This window comes from Lepeophtheirus salmonis, chromosome 9, assembly GCF_016086655.4.
Source record: "Lepeophtheirus salmonis chromosome 9, UVic_Lsal_1.4, whole genome shotgun sequence".
In the NCBI taxonomy this organism is placed as follows: domain Eukaryota; kingdom Metazoa; phylum Arthropoda; class Copepoda; order Siphonostomatoida; family Caligidae; genus Lepeophtheirus; species Lepeophtheirus salmonis.
This window is the reverse complement of record NC_052139.2, coordinates 12,407,468-12,416,003: the sequence shown is the minus strand read 5'-3', so window position 1 is coordinate 12,416,003 and position 8,536 is coordinate 12,407,468. Positions and strand designations below refer to the sequence as shown.

Genomic DNA, 8,536 nt, shown 5'->3' with positions numbered 1-8,536 from the left:
GAATAAGAAACTCTATGAAACTATTAGCGATGTGTATGCAATGGAAAAAGTGATCCCCTCCTTTTACAATAAAATTGTATCTGAAGATGTGTATATCTCCCTAGTATCTTCGAAAATTGTCTGGAGAAGTGAGCATCGATATTGGGATACCATCTTCTACAATTTTGTATCTCAATGCAAGGTGTAAATCTATTGCTCCAGAAGATAGAAAAGTAAGCCTAATTTTTGACGAAGTATACTCCTCCCAAATAATTGAATTTGTTGGAGGAAAATTTTATGGAGCAGATGAGAATGGTGTACCTACAGAAACAGTGATGTGCTTCATGGTGAAAAGTATAACATCCAAATACAGTGATATTGTTACGATAATTACAATCAGCTCTAAATCATTAAAAATGGGGATATGCCTCCTATTAAAATGCTACCTGAACTTGGCTTTGATCGAGTAGCATTGATTTGTGATGGACATTCATCATATTGCAAGTTTTACAATCATGAATTATGTAAAGAGAATTTATAGTCATCGATTGAATATCCTTATGCACCACGAAGTCGAATTTTCTTTTTTTTGATACAGTAAACTTGCTTAAAAACTTTTACAAGAGGAAACGTTTGAATTTCCATCATTCATTCTAAAAGACTATCAACACGAAGAATTTATTACTGCTAGTGTTGATCATATTTTTCAACTGCATAACAAGGAACTTGTCCTTCCCATAAAGTTTGCACACCAATTCAACAACAAAGTTCTGGCTCCTAAATCAATTGAAAAGGTCAAATTCAATTTAGCTGAGGGTTTTTTTTTTTTAGTATGTTAACAATCTTTGGACTCAACCAATATGAAGAAGATTACCCAGAATGAAATTGCACTAAGATATTCTTAGAAATTATTAAAAAAAATTGGAGCGTAACGTCAGTTAAAAATCCAAAATATTGGAATACCTTTATTATATAGATTATAAAATATTTTGGCTCGAAAACCCGATATTTTCTAGCTCGATCCACCTTCAAGATATGGAGACGCTTCTTTTGGATTAAAAGAAGAATTGTTGTATTAAAAAAGAGAAGCCACATTACATAAGTGGAGATTCTAAAAACTTGATTGATATTGTATAATGTTAGGGTTTATTTGTTCTTCTTATTCTTGAAGAAGGATCATATAAAGTATAAAATAATCACTGGTTCCTGATAGAGTAATTCCTGCATATGCCTTTGCTAAATACCGATTTGGATATGTGTTTGTTGCCTCACTCTCACAGCTGCTAATAGTAGGGAAGAGGAGGCATTAATTCTTTTTCTCTTTAAGGCCCCCTCAAAATATGAGACAGTCTATCTGAGTCCCAAAATACTACAAATTAGAGATGTGCCGATACCATCTTTATGAGCGATACACATTCCGATTCCTTATTAATATTATGTATAATGGAAGTATATAAACAATTAACAAAATTATTTACTTTTTTTAATGTTTAACTTTTTATTCATTAGGACTTGACTAGAAAATACATAAATATATCAATCATAATTATGATTATAATTAGTTGTAAATAATTTGAAATTAAAATTATTTACAAAGTCTGTTCCTCTCCGTACCCATGAGTCAATATATTCCTGATTGGCTCATATGTATTGGTGGCACTACTGAATATACATTCATTTTCAATGAATAGGCCTAAATTTTGTTATGCAGGTCTATTATTATTACATTTAACATATGTTAAAATAAAAATTAAAGAAAACATAATTTACCTCGGGCGCCCTGAGTCTGAAACAAAGGTAAATCTATTCTACGATCCTAACTTCCTTTTTTATTGGTTCACCATTTTAAATAATAAAATAAGAATTTTTTGACTAATACTGTACATAAATAAGTAAAAAGCATTAGATTTATATCTAATAATTCCTTTTGTAAGTTTTGGAGCATCATGGAATAATGATGCTCTAAGTTGTTTCAGTCACTGTAGTCAAAGAAAGAAAAAGGTCAACCTGATGTAGTCCAATAAGAAAACCTGCACAAAACATAAATTTCAGGAATTTTAAGGTAATAAAGCATGTTACAATACAACCTAACTTATTAATTGCATCTTCATACATATGAAGAAAAGATACAATATCTTAATATCAATTGATTAAATTGTTCATCCTTAAGACTGACTAACCTATTTAGTTTTTGTGAAATATGGATATCAAATTCATGAGAATTATGATTAAGGGAGTCAAACAGTCTAATGCTTATTCGCTGACACTTAATGTTCTTACCTTGAAAAATATTTTTCCCTTCAGATAACACAATTGAGCATAAGAGTTGGATGAAAATAAAAAAAAAGTGGCAAGGGTTGTGTTCAGACTTTAAACAATTGGCTAATAATCCATCCACATTGAAGCAATAAGTTGCCTGATACGCTAAGTCAAACTCAAATCTCTCAAACAGTAATTTGATTAATCCCATATAACGGTAAATATACATAAGAGGTTGAGAGAGGGAAATATATCAAAACAAAAGGATGAACCAAGAAATTAACTTGAATTTAAGGATGATTGGGGAGAGCCAAAATTACTGATGATCGATCTTTAAAAAAAAATATTTTTTTTGAAATCACAAGACCTCAGCATAAATACAGCTGTTAAAAATCAAATTTTGTAAAATAACCCTCCCTTCCCAGTAATAGCTAATTTATAGATCATCATAGCGGTAAAACTGCTTGCTTCATAAATATTCTGTCAATTGTAAGGTTTACCATGTCATTTTTGTGTTTCTTTTAGCACACCAACAGGTCTTATTTTACACAACTACATATAATGCCCATACAAAAAATTGGATTAAAACATTCTTTTGTATTATTTTGTTATGTACATACCAATCTTAGTTTTAACTCTTCATATTTGATATTTAAAAAAAAAAATAAGGAAAAAAAATAATTTATGTCTACCGACAATAAATGCAAAAGCTACTTTGAGGAAAAACAGTTTTTTGCAAATAAGCGGGCCTTATTGCCATCAAACAAAAAAAATCAAAAATACGCATAATATGAGGTCAATGCTTTTTTTATTATGAAATATAATAAACCTATTCATGAATTTTTATTTTCCATAGTCGTTTTTTACCTGTGTATCGTTCATATAAAAAGCAAAAATATTTTTTGCCTTGATTTTTTTTGGTAATATTTAGGCTTGTATATCTAAGGTATATATAGGTTGAAGATACATAGTTCATATCCTCGACAGCCAACAGCATTTGATGATTCCCCAAATATTTGTATTCATTGATAACAGAGTAATTGCAAATCCACGAATTATATGTATTCTTCTTGAATAGATACATACGCAAAGATAAAGATACAAAGGATCTTTGCTAATCCCCTCTCATGGCGGAACCATGTGATTAAACCATCCGTTATTTTTTTTTTTAAAGATGCTTATGTGACATTGATCAATTCTGAGTTGGTCATTAGTATATAAGATTTTTAAATATATGACCTGCGGGTATGTTAAATAAAAGCAACCGACAACTAATTTGGTCACTCTTACAATTTGAAGGAGAGACGCTTAGCTGTCATAAGTTTCCTTAAATCAGCTAAAAACAGCCATGAGAAGAAGGAAATAACCCCAAATTCAACTCAAAGATCTAGGAAGGAATTTTTACTTAGACGATCCTCGATTCTACTCCTAGTTTGTCCAACAGGAACTTCCTTTTGCAACTCCCCAACAAGTCCTACGAGTGGTTCTATATTATCTAATTAGCTCTCATATTTTAACACTTAGATGTCCCATCCTCAAGAATTAAAGAATAATGTTAGCAGCTTTGGAAAAAAAAAAAACCCTGCTGAGGTTACAAAATGTATTCTTAGGTAATATTTTAATAAAAACTATAGCCGTAATTAGATAAATAAAAATACACAAAAGTGATAGCGTTGGAGTATACAACAGTACTCTTTGTTTATACAAGTTTAAAAAAAGAAACAGTTTTCTTCTACAATTGTATCCTCAAACACTTAAAAAAAATGCCGGCATTCATAATTCACTAGTCATTATTTATATAAGTGAGCAGAAGCCACGTTTTATACGATAATCCATTGTTTGGTAGTAAGGGTGTAGTTTATCCGGGGGAAAAATATTCAAAGCATTTAACCCAATTGGAAATAATTAAACTATTTATAAAAAAACTGTAATTAACTTTTATGAACATATCTTGCATAGTAAAAAGGTCAATAGAGTCATATAGAGAGTTGTAAAAAATATATTACATTAAAAGTATCTATTTGAATAATTTTAAACATCCTGTCCAAAAGTAGGATCATTGAAAATTTCCATCAATTTTTTCTTATCGTGAGGGCACCTTTCATAGAGAACAGCACATTGTTCAATACCAACACGCTTACCAATCTGAGCGGCAAGATCGAATTCAACAGTGATTTTTGTAATATCCAAGTGATCAGGATTGAATAATCGAGCAATCATAGTTTCTTCCTTGCTAAAATTTTCAAGGGGGGTTCCATTTACTTCACAGACCAATCTCTTTGCGCAGTCAGATGCGTCATTTTGTGCTGCGGAAAGAAGTATGGTCTCATACTCATCAAGGGAGCGTTTGAATCGGTAGTTTTGAAACCCATGGCGACGATGGTTATATCCGAAATTTTGATGGTATCTGGGACGATAATTTCTACGCCTACCCCCGCGACTTATGAGTCCACCAACGAAACCAACTTTAAAAGCGGCTTTTTTAATAAGAGCTAACCCAATAAGAGCTCCTTTTCCTACAGCAAGTGCTGGTAAAATAAGAGTTGCTTCAGAAAGAACTATACAGCTGGCCATTAAGGCTCCAAACAAGATTATTGCTCTCATGATGTCTGGAAGAAAGGATTTGTGAAACAAACAAACACAGAATATTTTAAAGGATTTCACTCTTACCAGATCGGCGAATAAGGCTCTAATGTAGATTATTTATAAACTAGCTCCGAGTATTTATAGTACAACTTTGCTAAGAATGTATACTTAAATGCAGAGCTCTAGGTAAAGCCCATCGCACACTTTTGTGATTTCTAAGGGAAGATGGTTGTAAATGTATAAGCAACTATAACTTTTTTTTAGCAATACCTTTGTAGTACTGTTAAAGTTTTCATATCTTTTTTTTATTGCTGTAGAGGAAGGTTAGTAAAAGACATGCTAGGCGGATGGATTGTACATAGGTACCAAATATATATTTTTTAAATTTGATTCAAATATAAATGTTTAACCCATTGTATGAAAAAAAATGTACGTATAGATATTAAGCAACATTGATTTTTTAATTGGGTTAAAAGGTCAGCTATAAATTTAATCATACACATTGACAAATAAGATTTTCTCATTTACAATTATATAGTGATATTCTGGAGAAAATAAAAAATTGGTTTAGATCGGTTTCATTTGAAATTCAGTCTAGACCGATTCCATAGATGAATTGTTGATGACATCCTTCTTTAGGACTGAAAACTGTAATCCTGTTGAGTTCAATCTCGGTTCGGTTAAGTTAAGCCCTGGATATCAGTACTAACACTTACAAAGTTGGGTTCATGATGACGTCACTCATCTTCATTTTTTTTTTTAATCTGCTCTAGTACTCAAAATCCGTAGAACCTGTCCAAAAACCTAGACTGAATCGAATAGATAAGGAATTACACAACACTAGTCATGTTTGTTTCAAAACTGAGAACTTTGACCTATAATAATCAGAGACGGGTTAGAATTTAATTTTTCTACTAAATTCCGAGTTCAAATTTTTTTGAATTTTTTTTTAAAATCCTCAGCTGTTTACAAAAAATTAAATTATTTAAAAAAAACTCAAATATTAAATTTGTAAGAAAATATTTTCAAAATCTATTGCTGTTTACACAAATTAAATTTCAAATTTTTTAGAAAAAAATTTGAAAAATCCAAAGCTGTTTTCAAGTTTAAATGTTTTGGAACAAAATTTAAAAGATATAGAGTTGTTCTTAAAAAAAACTAAATTTTTAGAAGAAAAAAAAAAATCAACAGTCCACAGCTGTTTACAAAAAATTTAATTTTTGGGGAAAACCATATCGCGGTATGTACCAAAATATTAGTCATAATACTTCAAAAAATATTCGTTTATACCGACCCGGGGAAAATTTTTGTATTGGACCTAGTCAACACTAGTAGTTTCGCTGTTTGTTTCTTTTGAATTGAGGATGATTTCACTAGTTATAATACTATTTAAATTTGGTGGTTTCTTTCAATATAAAACCATAAACTCTTCCTTTTTTACAACTATGAAAAATGACTGGTTTTATTTTATATACTTTTTATGAGATATACTAATTGTGTGTTAAAATATATTGTCCTGGCTTAGACTACAATTTGTAAGGGTTACTAGAAAACCCGTTGGAAAGATTTTACGTAGAATAGAAATAGCTTCCTCTTGATATATGAATATAAACTATGAACAATTTTTTATTAAGCAGTTTTTATATTATATTAGCTGTACATATACTGCCTGACAATTTTTTTTTAAAAGAGATAAAGGGTCAATGGTTGGTTTAAGGATCTCAAATTGATTGTTCAGAGACTAACCAAGTTACGTGTAAAGTTCCGAAGCTATTTACATTTATCCATTGAAGTAACGAAATTGATTTGTATCTTTTTTGATTTGTCATGTATGCCTCCAATAATAAATGTGGAAAGAGTGCTTGGATCTGCTCTTGTAAGAGAAGATTGTTGGATATGTATTCGAGACTGTCAGACCATGAAGCATTTGACTACTTGTTATTGAAATAAAGTTTGCAGAGGAATTATAATCTGACGGAAGAAGTTTATGGTATTAAATTCTATCAAAGTATGCCCGAATAGATCGACAATTCTTCCTAATTTGTCCATTGATGGGATTATTTTTTCTAAGCAAATTGAGCTTCGAGGTATTTGTATCAAAAATAAATTTTTATATATATTACATATTTCCTCTTGAATAAAAAAACGGGCCTGGGTTATTTATTTTTATTATTGCTCACCACTCAGTTAGACCTTCTGACGCCTCTGATGATGTCTTGTAATTTTGCAACAAAATCAGTACCAGGTTTATTGGTGGTAAAGCACTTGTAGAACCTTTTTTATATAAGAATAAACAATCAATTAAAGAAAAATACAGTCAACCCTATTTACTTCGTTCACATAGAAGATATTTCGATACAGGTTCGTAAAATCCTCGATATATATCAGCAATTGAATAAAACGGATAGTTGATGCTTTTCATGCAAAGAAGCTGTAGAATTTTTGTCCGATTTGTTCTATTTTTGTAATCGAGTGAAATCTCTATTATCTATCGTGGAGAGGATCATTGCCAATAGGTTTGACATTAGCCTTAAGGCATCAGATTGGTTCATTGCTCTTACAATGAGATGAAAAATGTCTTTAAAGTGAAGGGGATAATAGCAAAGACTCTCATGATAATTTATTGTATGCAAATCAAAAGTAATCATCTTCCTCCAGGTCTGAACACAACAATCATGTAATATATGTACTCAATTGACTTTTAAACTAAAACACTTTTTAGTGTATCAAGGAAACTTCTCCATATATTTAAACAACTTTTAAATCCTTTTTAAAAAACTGGAGAAAACTCCACTTTTTTATTAATTTATTTTTCGTCATTTTAAACAACTGTACAATTTTACACATTTGTCCGATTAAATAATTTGAAAAATAATGTTTATACATCGCTATTGTTTATTTTTGTTTGAACTTGATATTCCCTTTGAATTTTATAAATTAAAGTATTTAACATTTATTATTATCAAATCCTTTAAATGTTTGTTTTCTATTGGAATAATTATGGAATGATGACCTTGCCTCATATTATGCATGTGTATCAACCCTAGTAGGAATAACCCATAACGTCTTATGATAGTTTTAACAAAAACGTGATTAGCAATTCTTCTATTCCAAGGTTAATAGAAATACTAGGTTAGCTATTTATTAAGGTGCAATATCTTTAAGGCAAAAGGTCCTAAGGCGAAATAGTTTAAGGCAAAATTACGGTTCACTGTAAAAGGAGTGTGTTAAAAAGACTGCGAACAAAATCGTGGTGGTAATATCGTTGTGTACATAATCATTGCAAGACAAAAAAGTTGTTGGAAATATCATCGTGAAGCAATTTTATTGTAAGCAATATGATTGTGAGTAATTTCATTGATAGGCAATATCATTTGTGCATTTTTTTTGCAATTTATAGATTATATGTACGATAAAACTATTGAATGATGAAAAAACATGCCAGTATAGAACCCTTCTAATTGGTTATAATACAGCCTAGTCCTCAGGTTATATAAGTGAAGTACTGGGCCCAAAGGCAGTTTAAACCCCACTGCCTTCACGTTTTTAAGCACCAAGGAACCCTTCCAATATGTTATAATACACCCTGCCCCACAGGTTGTGTAGGTGAACTGCTGGGCACCAAGACAAGTTAATTTTAATCACTGCCACTTCTTTAAACATCAAGGAACCCATGTAATATCACAAAATACACCCAAAGCAGGATGAATTA

General features: G+C 30.8%; 1 long non-coding RNA gene across 1 annotated transcript; it reads right to left on the bottom strand.

The window, feature by feature from the left end:
- Positions 1 to 3,824: 3,824 nt before the first annotated feature.
- Positions 3,825 to 7,620, bottom strand: LOC121124463 (uncharacterized). Its single transcript, XR_011781757.1, has 3 exons — positions 7,156 to 7,620; positions 4,909 to 7,098; positions 3,825 to 4,847 (listed from the first exon to the last, which is right to left on the bottom strand). It is a non-coding gene; the product is annotated as an uncharacterized lncRNA (long non-coding RNA).
- Between the last annotated feature and the right edge of the window lie 916 nt (positions 7,621 to 8,536).